We start from the raw sequence: 14,023 nt of genomic DNA, 5'->3' as shown, positions 1-14,023 counted from the left end.
AATTAAATGTTATTTTGATTACAGTCAAAGATTGATTTATACTGTAAGTTATCAGCTTGTAATTATATTATATACTGTGCTCTATTTTAAAACAGGTACTAATTATTATAATGTTCTTAATTAACATATGCTAATGAAAGGGATGGGAGAAATAATGACGGACCAGACCAGGATTCGAACCCGGGCCCCCTGAATCTCTAGTCAGGTGCTCTACCAACTGAGTTATCTGGCGCCGGTATTCGAACCGGTCTGACCGTCACATTCCTCCCCCCTTAAATGATCTTCTCTCTCGAAGATCACCCCAGGCTCTTCCCCTGGTAGGAGTTCACCTTTCAGTTCCAGGGGTTGGTCACAGCACCAAATGTAACAGGATGGGAGAAATAATGACTGACCAGACCGGGAATCGAACCCGGGCCCCCTGAATCTCTAGTCAGGTGCTCTACCAACTGAGCTATCTGGCGCCGGTATTCGAACCGGTCTGACCGTCACACTTAATCAGTTGCAAACTTTTTTTAATAATATATATTTGAATATTTCAATATTTATATGATCGGAAAAGATCATGAATGATAATCCGAGAATGGATGATTTTTGTAAAAATTCAGTAACTAATGGATATTCATGTAAAAATGATGCGATAAGGGAAATAACTTTTTCATATTGTAGCATTGAAATGCTATGTATATTTCATGCTTGGGAAATTAATTACTATATCATATGAATTAGTTTTCTGTAACTTTATTATATCTATGCATATATACAGGGTAATTTGTAAATTACAAAAAAAATATTTAACAACAGACCCTCAGATGTTCGTCAGATGTCTGTCATTTATTCACCCCCGTTACATGATAGTGTATTTACAAGAACAAATTGGAATGCTCCAGGAAAAGTTCCAGCACAAACGTAAAAAAAAATAAATTAGGATTTGGAGTAAGAAAAATATAGCGCAAGTGTACGTGGCGTGATTATAGTGCAATATTTTATCGGAGCCAATCTCCCTTTTTCGGAGATTTTTTTTTTTTAGAATTTGTACATGCATTTCATAAACATAATAAAATGTTATCGTATTATCTCTCTGTATATATTTATTTAAATTAATGGATATATAGTTACTTACCCTCGATGTGTCGTTTAGTCTGACCGTGTCCTCAACCACTGATACGTTGATTGAAAGGTAAAAATTTTCCTTCTGTAGACGGAACTTTTCCGGGTATTGAACTGTTTTTATTGTTTTGCCGTTTTCTTCATACGCAATTGTATTGAAAAATGTTCCCCTGTCACTTTTCCTAGTGTTGGCATCTGAAATCACATATACCTTTAACCGTAGCCCCGCCATCTTTGGAAATGAAGCTTTTTGCACGAGCTGTGCCTGAACGCGGGAATTTTTAGCGGGTAAAATTTCGTACAATGACGTATAGATTTGATGCTATGTCATAGGATCGGAAGATTTTGGGGGGGGGGGGGGGGGATTCATCTACAACTCCCCCCCCCCCCCCCCCCACAAAAAAATGAGAAAACCATGCAAGCACGTAGCATTTTTTTTAAAGTAAGCTGGGAGCAGTCATTAAAATGTGGTAGAGTGTTATTTTTAATGTGTTTTTATTTAAATGATTAAATATCAAATGCAACCAATAATTTCTACAATTCGCGTTTTTGAATATCCGCGATGACTTTCCGTAATTAATAAAAGCATACAATAGTTTTGGTTTTTATTATACCCCCGCAAACGAAGTTTAGGGGGGTAAATTGGTTTCACCCTGTCCGTCTGTCTGTCCGTCCGTCTGTCCGTCTGTCTGTCCGTCCGTCTGTCCGTCTGTCTGTAGACGCAACTTTGTCCCCCCTATAGAATTTTTTATTACTGCATGGAACAGTTTGAAAATTTGTACATATGTTGAACACCATCTGAAGATGTGCACCTGGAATTTTTTTTAAGATCAGACAAGATTTAATGATTTTATGACAGTTTTCATTTTCCTTATTCTATATATTGTACACTAATGTTGAAAAGTAAGGAAGGTAATCCTTACAGATTTTATTAATTAATTAATAGAAAACACTCTAAAATATATTTATATAAATACATCCAGATGGAGTTTTTTGTCTTTATGTCTTAATTAATAAAAAAGAAATTATTTTTTATAAGTGTTCTATCAACTGACAATGCAAAGTTTTTGTTTGTCAATGATAAATTCTTAGGAGCTAATAAGAACATCAAAGACAAGTGTGGCTGAATTCATTTGTCCCAAGGGAGCCATTATCTGAGCCATGGTTCAGATGGAGCATGTGTTTAGGGGAAATTGATAATCTGTAAAGTGGGTGATGGTTTTGGGGCTATTTTAAAACTGTTTCATGTAAACCAAAAGGTCTATCATTATAAGGAAATAAATAATATAATTATTAATAAAGAAGTTAAACTATTTTTAGAGGTTGTTTAAATTTATTTGTCAAGTAAATTGATGAAGTGACCCTATTGGGCATTAATTTTAATGAAATTCAAAATTACTGATATGATTGTAGTGTTTTGGCAATTTTAAAATTGTTTGTAATATTAAATTTTCTTTTTTTACATATTTTTACATAGTATGGTAATTATGGTAATGTTTTTGGAGTTTATTAAATTTAACAAGTTAATCAAAGAAAATCATAGTCCTATGGGATCAATTTTCTGATATGGAGTTCCATTGTGCCATAGGAGAAAGTGAGGAAAATTTGAAACAACTAATTGCATCTGTCAAGACTCTTATTAGAAAGATATTGAAAGTTTTATCAACAGAAGAGCATTGCTTGGCTACTGGTATTTCTATTCACTGCAAAGGGAGGGATTATTGTCATTTTGTTGGTTTTTCTTTAAATCAATTAAATTAAAAAAATATATCATCAAATACATACATTTGTAAAAGTATTACTGTTATAGATATGTATTTACAGTGAAATTCTGACAATTTTGATTTTAATTTTTCTTTGTTAACTATTTTTTTTTTTTTTTTACAATTCTAGAAATTTTTTTTTGTATGTGTTCCAAACCTTTATTATTCAATTCAATTATTTGTCCCATTTGAAATTAGCCTAGCGGGGGTATTAGTCCCATTAGGACAGTTCTAGTTTTACTTATTCATATAAGTCCTGAGGCTAGTTATTGAAATCCTTGATTTTCATTGGTTGAGGGAGATTCCCGCCAAGTTCTTGGTACTGGTCAGTGAGAGCGAGAAATATTTTCAGCCAGTTGTGAGGTCAATCTTGGTTCCTGGGTTATTTGACTATATATATATATTTACATTAATTAATTACGAAAGATTCCAGGACATTGACTGTAAGTTGACTTCTTTTTCATACTAATTCTTTATTTTCCATTAATTAATCTGTTTTTTACCTTTAATGTAATTTAAATGCAATATACTGAGTTTCACTTAGTAGTGATCAAATTAAGCTGTAATTGAATCAAAGTACATGTATATGAAGTTTGTATATCGGTTTTATATGTTTATTAATAGGGCTATTGGCCATTCAGTATTTTCACCCATTAATCGGGCCATACATCTAATTGGAACCCTGATCCATAATCAGGTATACATGTATAGAAATATGTATTATATTTATTATGAATAAGAGCTGTATAACTCGTATGATTATAATTTATAATTGTGTACGTGAACTTATCAACGATCAAGTTCTTATATAAATTTATACGTGTATATCACTTTGATATAAGGGGAATAACTCTTATGATTCTTTTGCATAATTTACTCAGTATATATTGTCAACTTTTAAAGAAATTTATTTATGTATAATTCTATGAAAATGTCATTGTATTAATATAATATGTTTATTGTTATAATGAATGCTTATACGCTATTGTTGACCTTTTACAGGGTTCATAATGAAATTATAATAAATCCATCGAACCTGAGACGTGGAGTTTTCATTTATATATATATATAAAGAAAACGCTACTACAAAAATATACATCTAAATACATGTACATGTATCAGTAAGAAATTTTTTACGACAAAAAATATATCTATTTAATATAAGCCTAAATGAAAATGAAATGAAAATTTCCTTCCATCATTGAATGTGTTAAGCTCTCGGAAATGTAATTTTGTTGACTTTTTTTGGTCCATGTAACTGTAATTGAGAATGCATCTTCGCTAGCCAAGGGTTTTCGGTCCACTGCAGATGCTGAGAATGGTGCTTGATCGTTTCTGCGGGTAATTTTATGAGTTAAAATGTGCATTCATATCTTCAGCGTTATCGACATGTTGATCGATCTTCCTTCTCTTTTGTCTGGACATACATGTATATGCCTGCGTGTGCGGCGGGGGGGGGGGGGGGTGTCTGTGTTTGAATGTGCGCTCCTCCCCTTTTCTCTCGTTGTAGTTAAAAATTTTTTTTACAATCATTGAGTAAAAAAAAACCAACACCCCCCCCCCCCCTTCTTCAGAAGCTGGTATCTTCTACTGCACCCCACCACAGTTTGCGTTACAATATATCTTGGATCAGCAACTGACCGCAGTGTATTCGCAATTAGAATACACAAAGGAAATGAAGTACGAATGAGAACTTCGTTAACACAATAATATAATATTATTACATTACATTACATTTAAAAAGTTTAATAAAAGTTCTTCCGAGGTCCTCGACCACTGATTTTATTTTCTTGGGGGGGGGGGGGGGGGGTGCACACTGCCTTGAAGAATACTTACTGGAAGTACCTTGACATGTAACGCGATAACTTGAGATATTCGTGGTAAACGAGATCGTGGATAAGGACATGTACACTGTAATTATCTATTGCTGTATAGATCTAATTTGCTCCGATAATCATCAATATTACATTGCGTTTGTGGAAAAAAAATCAGGAAACAAAAAGCAATAACAACAACAAACAGACGCTTATGTATAAGCGCACCGGCTATATATAATCGGAAGAAAAGCATGAATAGATCTATAAGAGAAAGGAAATAAAATATTAGAAATTAGAAAAAAAACCAAAATCATAAAAAAATAAATGCATGAATAATTAGAGTACTCCAACGTAGATTTACTCAATTTATATGCACTCACCGCCACAGTTATGAGACTGTATCATTTAAAAAATAATGATTCGATGGCATGCTTAAATGAAGCAATTGAAATTAGTATGAGAACCTGAGTGTATACTTAATACTTAACAGCACTTAAAGAAAATCGTAAGAAAAATAAAATCTTCACTCGAGATTCAGTGTTCTTGGAAGGGTGGGGGGGGGGGGGGGGGGGGTCGCTGGGTGAGCGAGAGGGGGATGAACGAGCGCGTGGAGTCGGACATGTAATTATTATATCGATGCGCAAATCTAACTCAACTACATGTATAAAGTAACTCTTAATTGGACTCAGTATAATGCGGCCATTGAAGAATTCAATTTAAATCTGTTATAGCAATATATTGCATGAAGATTATGTATAATCAATGCATTGGGTTTAAAATCTAAGAAAAAAAGAAGGGGGTAAATGTACACTGCTAAATAATGAAACTATGTACAAACATAGGGAAGAAAGAAAAAAAGAAGAACATAGGAGAAGCACTGGTAGATAAGTGTCGAATCAAATGAATAAAATTAAGAAAATGGAAGTTATCCAACATTAAACCGATGGTGTGATAGGACGGTAATTCAGCGATCTGAATTTTGTACGGAACGAAATATCAAGACACCGTTTTGTGACGTAATTCCGTCGCTTACTGCACACGTCTGCTGCGAACGATTTTATAAGAAATTGTAAACAGAAGTAGAAGAGAAGGAAAAGCTAGAAGAATAGCCGGTTGGTTGTAATATTTTGCAAGAGATTTTCAACATTTGAAGGTAAGTACATAATGCAACTTCTTTTGTATCAAAACCAAAACAAAAAAAATAGTTCAATGATTTCGCACAGCAATTGTAGACTGGCATCTTGTACGCTATTTTTATGTGAAAGGGACTTGGACACTTTATTCTCCAAATTTTGCAATTAATGGCATTTCCATATGCTTGACTAAAATTTAATGTCGTTTGAACTTTGATGATATATAGAAGATGTACTGTAGTAGTGTTATGAGTTACTTGATTTGTGATAGTCTACAATAGCCATGTTGTACAATATAGCCATGTAGTTAGCTGGTTAGAAAGAATAATCTTACCGTGACCAGGCTAAGCTCAGGTCACAGTAAGAATTCGTCCCATAAACTTGCAATGTAGCAGCCACGAAGCTGATCAGCTTCGTGTCGATTTTAAGTCTGTTATAAATAATCTGCAGGGGAAAATCACATTTGTATACATAACAAACCTTTTTGAACATGCATATGTCGTTTATTCCACAAAATATCCATTTAATGAGTCATACGAAGGCATTTTGTTAAAGTACACGTTTGAATTTGCCTGCCATTTAGTTGTAAATCGCACTTTGAATGTCTTGGATTTTATCATTAACATGGCGACCATAAACAGCGAATTTTCAAACGTGATGTTAAAAGTGGCAGTGATTTTGTTGCATAAACAGTTAATGTGGTAATATAGGATTCTACAAAGAGCAACATTGTAGGTTTTTGAGACCAATCATATTTAGGCAAGCTACAGCGCGATATAATTTTTTTATTTGCTACAAAGTGAGGATACGGGATGAATTCTATCGTTAAACTGGGTACGAGGACATTTGTAATTTTAACGACAGAACATTGTGTCTACCATGTAGTGTCATAAAAATAATAATAGTAGCTTGATCAAATATCTAAACAAATATTTTCGATGCCTACTATCTATTCAAGATATATTACTATAGTCAGGTACTCTTGCGCTAAAATATATAGATATGTTCATGATCAGCAGATACAACATTACAATAAATATTTAGAATATCGATGTATATATGTAATACGTGGAAGAAAACAAAATTCACTTAAAATTATTTTGAATAAACACCCCACCCCAAGAAATGTAAATGTGAAGTATTCATATTCTTACGCTAGCTGCCTCCTCGTTCTTTTTCATGTAAATATATTATAAAGGTCATTCTTCAATTGACAATTTTTTCACTTTTGAATATTGCTTATAGTATTACAATAATTATATTACTCTCATGATTATTGTTTGTTAGTTATCACACAATCTCTTTTAATTATTTGTTGTGTAAGAGTTGGTAACAAGGTATTATTTTATTTCGGAATAATTATTTTCCTCGGAATTCACCTTTTTCCTGATGGAATATTGTAACTGGCCCTAATAGCCTTAGTTACATAAAAAAAAATATAAATCCATGAGATAGTGTGATTTTAGCAGTGGCAGGAGTAATGGAGAAAAATACATGATTTTCTATGCTCTGAATTTATATACCAGTATTTATCTTATTTATTTGTTTTAATTTATTCTATTTATTTGTTTTGTAATTGTTTGTTTGTTCTTTATTTGATAAATTTTCATTTGTATAAATCAGATTTGTACGACAAATCTCCTAACATCTTCCGGTAGAAAAAGGGGGGGGGGGTTAGTTTTTCACTGAAAAACTAACCCCCTTAGTTTTTCAGTGAAAAGCTAACCCCCCCCCCCCCTCCCCCATTCGCGTAAAATCCAGCTGCCTTTCAATTTAGACATTGATATTTGATCTGTAATACGTAAATCATCTCCACAAGCTGTAAATTCGCCACTATAACATCGTAGATGTTGACTGGAAGAAACACTGCAATCCTCAAATCTAAACTTACAATGAAACGAAGTGAAGTAGCCTTTGTATGCGACAATGCTTGGCTAAAACGCGATGGCTACGATCGAGACGTACATAATCCAAACTGCGGTCGCGGCAGTTAAGAAATTCACCGAATTCCGAGTTACAATAAAACATCATAGCTATAAGCCGGACGTTATTTACATGACAAGTTCCAACAAGCACTGCATCCATTGCCACAGAAGATTTACCGCTCCGCGTCACTTCCGTGTTCGTGACGTCAATATTTTCTGTTTGCACCGAGAGTTGAAATTGATCGGCGGATCATGAATTAAGCCTGAAATCTCTACGAACTTAAAATTGGATACATCTTATCAGTCCCTGGCGACATGAAAATAAATATAATTTCAGCGGGGTTTACCTAAGTGTTTACACATTACTAAGTAGAAATATTAACGTAACAAGGATATATTTTCTCCTATTTTACAGGTACATGTACTCTAACAGTACGGTATATAAATAACGTATCTTGAACAGGTATTTATATGTGTTGTTCAAGTTGTATTCATTAATTTGATTTTTTAAATTACCATTTTATTTAAGGAATGAATTCAATATTTTTTTGTTTTATACGATATAAAATGGTTTGGGGCAGTTTACGCTTTATAAACCGCGAAGCGGTTTATAAAAAAGCGTAAACTGTTCCAAACCATTTTATATTGTATAAAACTAATAAATATTGAATTCATTGCTTATAATTCAATTTTTTACTCTTCATTGTAGATAAAAACGGTCATTTGACCTTTAAAATGACATAAAATTGTACAAAATTCAAACGTAACGTCAGGCGGATTGATACGTTTTTGACGTTAGTGTTATTATGACGTAGGCAACATTCTTTATACGATATAAAATAATTTTTCAACCAATCAGATAGCGCGTTACAACCAGAATTAAATTATTTCAGTTTCTGCATGTGATTACAGTACAAGCAGTACTATTTATTTTTACTATACTACATGTAATATGTTTTACGGTGTGACCGTTGGGGCGAGTGCAGAAGGAGCCACACATCTGTCATCATTGTTAAATGCAACCCGTGGACTTAACCAAACCAAAAAACTTTGGCTTTGTCTCGAAAACTTTTACTACCGCAAGGAACCGGAAGATATCAAACTTTTATTCTAATGGTCCTTTCCTAGGATTAAATACACTTAAACATAAAAACTACCACTGAGCATTAATAAAATGTTAAACAGACTTATTAAATTATTTTGATAAACACAAAGCCGGTTTTTTTTTTATCTCTTCTTTACCTTTTAATAATGATCATTAAAATCAATAAATTGTGTGTCTGTGTTATATCTCATTTTTTCTTGTTGTTTCCGGTGTTTTAATTATTTTCCTCTGAGACATCAATTTTGTTTTTAATCTTTTTAATTTTTGTACGCTATATAAGCGTTGTAGACATATGTGCCCTCCCCCTTTTTTAGTGTGTGATATCCAATATTATTGAAAGGTTTGACCACATATGCAACTATAACAAATACATGTTGATATTTTAACAGTTTAATTTGTTTTCTTTTATTCATTCATTACAAAATGACGTGGCTACACGTAGATCTAATAACGATTAGACTTTTCTTTTTTAATAATTTGTGTCACCTACCTAACGTATAACACTGATTGGATCAATATGACAATAAATTTAGCATGGAACTTGCATGTGTATTTACTGAGCAAAAAAAAATCATCAAAACAAAACTAATCAGCCACCGTCAATAGCGAGCATAGTATCAGTATTAACGGTGACTCCCTACTGAGTACTTCCTACACGTTACATTCAGTACAGATGCTTGATCCACCTCTAAATGTATCGCGGGAATATAAAACGCGAGATCACTGTGACGTCATACATAACTTTTTGCGCTCGACAGTTTTCGTAAATTGTCGGACAAATTCGGGGAAGGAAATGACGCCATAGGTACAGTTTTTTACGTAAGCATATGTGTTGTTTACTTTAATGTTTTTAAAAGGATTTTTTATTGTTAAATGAAAATGATGTATGCGATTTACAGGTAAGAATTTTCCTTAAAAACGCTTCCTGTTCAGCCATGTTGCTATGCACCGCAAAGGATCACTGGGATAGTAGAACGTTTTCACGTGGCCTCATAAAATTTTCTTTGAACAATGTGCAGATTTCAACTCGAATTTCCTCAGTTCGAACACGTTGTCTATGGAGCTCGCTACGCGAGCGGCGCTTCGCACCGCCTCGCTGCGCTCGCTATAATAGGTATCTCTAACATTACAGGAATGATGGACGTTTTGAATGCATGTTTCTTCTTTAGTCAAACTGCACAAATAAGCAGTGGTGTGTAAACATGAATAAACGTCTCTCTGTATATGCAGAAATAATTTTAACCTGTTGGGTTCATCATTTCTTTAAGAAAAATTCTATAATAATCAATATTATGTTAATATATACTGATAATAGGATTCTCCATTAACCAAATGAATGTATACACCAAGATCCCCAAGAAATTTGTAGTCGTTCCGCATTAAAACCAACTTTAAAATTTTGAAATTTCTGGATCCGCCTCGATGTTTTAGCCACTGTTAAGAAGCACATATTTAGTGTGCACATCTTGCAAATACATCCAAATCTGACGTAGTTACAACTGTTACGTCATACAGCTGAACTTAGAAGAGCTACAACAGCATCCAGTGTGAGAAGTTAGATCTTGGAAGAAGAAGGGGGGGGGGGGGGGCGGAATACTACAAATAGCAGAGAAAAAAATTAAGTAGGGAACTTATCGCTTTTAGGAAATTAAGAAAAACTTCATACGTTCATTTTTAACATCTACATTTTTATATTTTCATAAATGTCCCGAATGAAGATATTTAAGTGTTCAGGCAGGTCTGACCCTTCATGCACTTTCTTTATACTGCCTTAGAAATAGCCTACACCGCTCATTTCATTCTAACTAATGTTTCTTGGGTATCGTTTTTAGAAGTCATGCACATTTTTAAACGGGGGTGGTCATTTTTCAGTACGGGCACATGCCAAGACGGAAAAAACATTGTGTCTGTTCCAGGATATATATGCAGCACATTTGTGCGATTTGTAATAAAAATTCATGTATGTATCTATAAATATTATTTTATTATATTTATGAGAAAAATATATAACGTAAAGTGCCTGTGAAACACACATACCTGTGAAATAAGTGTAATTGAAATTGACGAAAGGGAAAATTTACAAGATGTCTTTATTGACACAATACAAGTTTGAACTCGTAAAATTTTAAAGGAACAAAACAGAGTTTGAATTTTGAAGAAACAGAAGTTTATACTGCAAAATACTGACATCTATTCTCCATTCGGAAGTGACTCGGAAAACCTCGCACAATGTTTTAATGATATTATCCGGGTACTTTCATTTTACTTGCAACGCGAAATCTCATTTGAATTTTTATTTCAAGCTGCGGTATATAAAGATTTTCCCATACTACTGAATGGACATCATTTTTATAAATATCAAATAAATTTATAAAAAAAAAAAAATATGCTGCAAAATGATCTTGGGACAAAGTAAAATATTGTCTTTATTTCTAAACAGTCATTGATATTCATTAGCTTTGTTAGATTTCTGGTTTAACAAACAAAAGTCAGTAGACACAGGTCACTGGCGTCGGAAGCAAATTGAAAGGTGGGGGGGGGGGGGGCTAGACTAATCCTCAGAAATATTGAGAAAAAAGTAATTCCCAAAATCATGGAAATCCTAATCCGTGGGGGGGGGGGGGGGGATACCTAAACTTTAAAAAAAAAAATTACTTACCCAAATTTTTTTTCTCCAAAATCATGAAATTCCTAATCCGTTGGGGGGGGGGGGGGGGGGGGGGGGGGGGCTAGTATGCTTCTGAATCCATCTTCTCAATCTTTCAAGGTAAATTTTGGAACAATAATCTTTCCTGCGAGGAAAAAGTGGGGGAGGGGGGCTTAACCCTCTATCATGCTATGTTTCTAATGGTTAGGTATGACTTTGCAAAAAAAGTGGGGGATAGCCCCCCCCCCCCCCCCCCCCCCCCCCCCCCCCCGGTTCCGACGCCTATGCAGGTATATAAATATATATAGAAAAACAAAAACACGTAAGACAATCGACCCGGATACTGAATAGAACCACTCAGCAGGTGTACATGCATGTATACGGTTGTTTCAAACAGCACGATGCCAACTTTTATCTTGCAGTCGAAACATGATTTGCATTACTGTACAGAACATATAGATATATGAGACGAGGAAATGCACACTTTCATATACTCTAAATTATTTAAGTTTAATATGCGTGTTGGAAATAAAGCTAGCACCTGATGATAGTTCACGAGAGAGAGAGAGAGAGAGAGAGAGAGAGAGAGAGAGAGAGAGAGAGAGAGAGAGAGAGAGAGAGAGATTTGCATACAATTTAAATATTGTTGATAGTCAATATCGGGGGGGGGGGTGACCTGTTCTGAGAAATCCCTCAGCTCTGGCACTGCATAATACCGCCTAAGAAAAGGAGTTGACAAATCGTAAAGTGTTTACATCGGCGATGTGTATTGTGTATGTTTGACATAGCTGACAGGATTGATTGTGACGCTATCGGAAAAAACTCAACCGAAGCGGTTTGATAACAAATGTGAATAGATCTATGTTTCGCTTTTGTTATACATCTGACAAAAATGTCACACTGTATTATTTTTAAAATACGTATTTAACCAGGCCCCGAGGTTATAAAACTTTATTGAGTCCAATTTCGTACTCCAAATCGTACTCCGTGCTCCAAACCGTACTCATACTCAAGGTATCGAGGTTATAAAACTTGTTCATACTCATACTCGTACTCCAGCTGAGTACAAAACGGCGATTTTCGGAGTAAGCTATGAAGCTTTCTCAAAGTCGTATTCAAGACATTTAATCTAAATAAAATGCAGTGCAAACATATAATATTGTTCATATTGCTCTCAAATAGGTACTATTTATATTATGACATATCTAGATATAATGGAGGGGAATTTAAGAGTAAGGGCGAACTGCAAGCAAAGTTATCAACATAACTTTTAGAATGTTTGCTTCATTAATTAATGTACATATACATGTAAATCTACGTAAAATACTATCGTTGAAAAGCTCGACTTTTTAAGAATTCTGTTTTTAGTCAAATACGACCCATACACCCCGTCATACACCCCGTCAAAACAAAGAAATCAATGTACATGTATCGTTATTAATCAATTTCAATCAGCAGTGATCAGATGTACTTGCGGGGACCCTTTTTTGATTATCGTGAAAATGGAGAAACATTAGTATGATCGACGTATAATTTAATTCTGGCTGTAACGCGCTTTCTGATTGGCTAAAAAATTATTTTATATCGTATAAAGAATGTTGCCTACGTCATAGTAAGACTAACGTCGAAAAATGTATCAATACGCCTGACGTTACGTTTGAATTTTGTACAATTTTACGTCATTTTAAAGGTCAAATGGCCGTTTTTATCTACAATGAAGAGTAAAAAAAATTAAATTATAAGCAATGAATTCAATATTTATTAATTTTATACGATATAAAATGGTTTGAAACAGTTTACGCTTTTTTATAAACCGCTTCGCGGTTTATAAAGCGTAAACTGCCCCAAACCATTTTATATCGTATAAAACAAATAAATATTGAATTCATTCCTTAAATATATTCTGCTTGAGAATTCGGGTAATTTACAGTTAATTTAAAGCTTGTTTAATATGTAAAAAAAAGAAAAAAAAGATACCTTAAGAGATATCCATTTGGGGGCAGTGACTTTCCAGTTTTATATTGACGTCGTTTCTGACCTTTTCTTGGCGTGTAAAATTTTAAAATCGTTAAAAAGCCAGGAAAACTTAAGATTTATCGAACTAAATTCTATGTTGAAATTCTCTCTTCATATCCGTGTAAATTCTTACTTCTTTCTTTTATATTCATATCGTTCCTTACAACATAATTATAATTAACCACCACAAGCATGAATCACTATCTGAGTCTCATGAGAGAGAGAGAGAGAGAGAGAGATATATACTTTACATAAACACAATTTGAATATAATTTTACCAATTACACTGGATTTATCGTCTTTGTTGCTCAAAAATTCATAAGTAATTAGTTATAGATGCAGACACATCTCCATGCTTGCAGATGAAGAACTTAGAAGGTAATATGTACATGTAAATAATGTGTTACATTTTGTTGATAAATGACTGCCGTCATGAGAAAAGGGCCCTTATCTTTTGACGTCACAATGCTCAGAAAACGACGTCAAAGTAGCGGCATTGTAAACGCGGTT

General features: G+C 33.9%; 1 non-coding gene across 1 annotated transcript; it reads right to left on the bottom strand.

The window, feature by feature from the left end:
* Positions 1–388: 388 nt before the first annotated feature.
* Positions 389–463, bottom strand: Trnas-aga (transfer RNA serine (anticodon AGA)). The gene has a single exon. It is a non-coding gene; the product is annotated as a tRNA-Ser (tRNA).
* Between the last annotated feature and the right edge of the window lie 13,560 nt (positions 464–14,023).

Source organism: Crassostrea angulata, chromosome 2 (assembly GCF_025612915.1).
Source record: "Crassostrea angulata isolate pt1a10 chromosome 2, ASM2561291v2, whole genome shotgun sequence".
Lineage (NCBI taxonomy): Eukaryota > Metazoa > Mollusca > Bivalvia > Ostreida > Ostreidae > Magallana > Magallana angulata.
This window is presented reverse-complemented; position numbering and strand designations above follow the sequence as displayed.